Genomic DNA, 415 nt, shown 5'->3' on the forward strand with positions numbered 1-415 from the left:
TGTGTGTGTGTATATATATATATACATATATGTATGTATATATATATGTATATATATATATATATGTATATATATGTATATATATATATGTATATATATATATATATATATATATATATATATATACATACTTCAAGATCTAGTCAACGATAAATCAATGTACTGTCCATATACGATATTACCGAGCGCGACCTGATCGAGACACCCGGTATATGAGTGTGTCAAAGTAATATGAATAAGTCTCTCATTTACCGACGAGGATGAATCCCTTAAGTTTTTCTCTTTTAACGTTGCATTTTTTTTTTTTTTTTTTTTTTTTTTTTTTTTTTTTTTTTTTTAATTGTTTTCTTCGTCCTAACGATTACAGATTATCATTGTCTTTATTATTATTATTATTATTATTGTTATTATTATT

This window comes from Vespa mandarinia, chromosome 24 (genome assembly GCF_050613455.1).
Source record: "Vespa mandarinia isolate Hongniang chromosome 24, ASM5061345v1, whole genome shotgun sequence".
NCBI classification, from domain to species: Eukaryota; Metazoa; Arthropoda; class Insecta; order Hymenoptera; family Vespidae; genus Vespa; species Vespa mandarinia.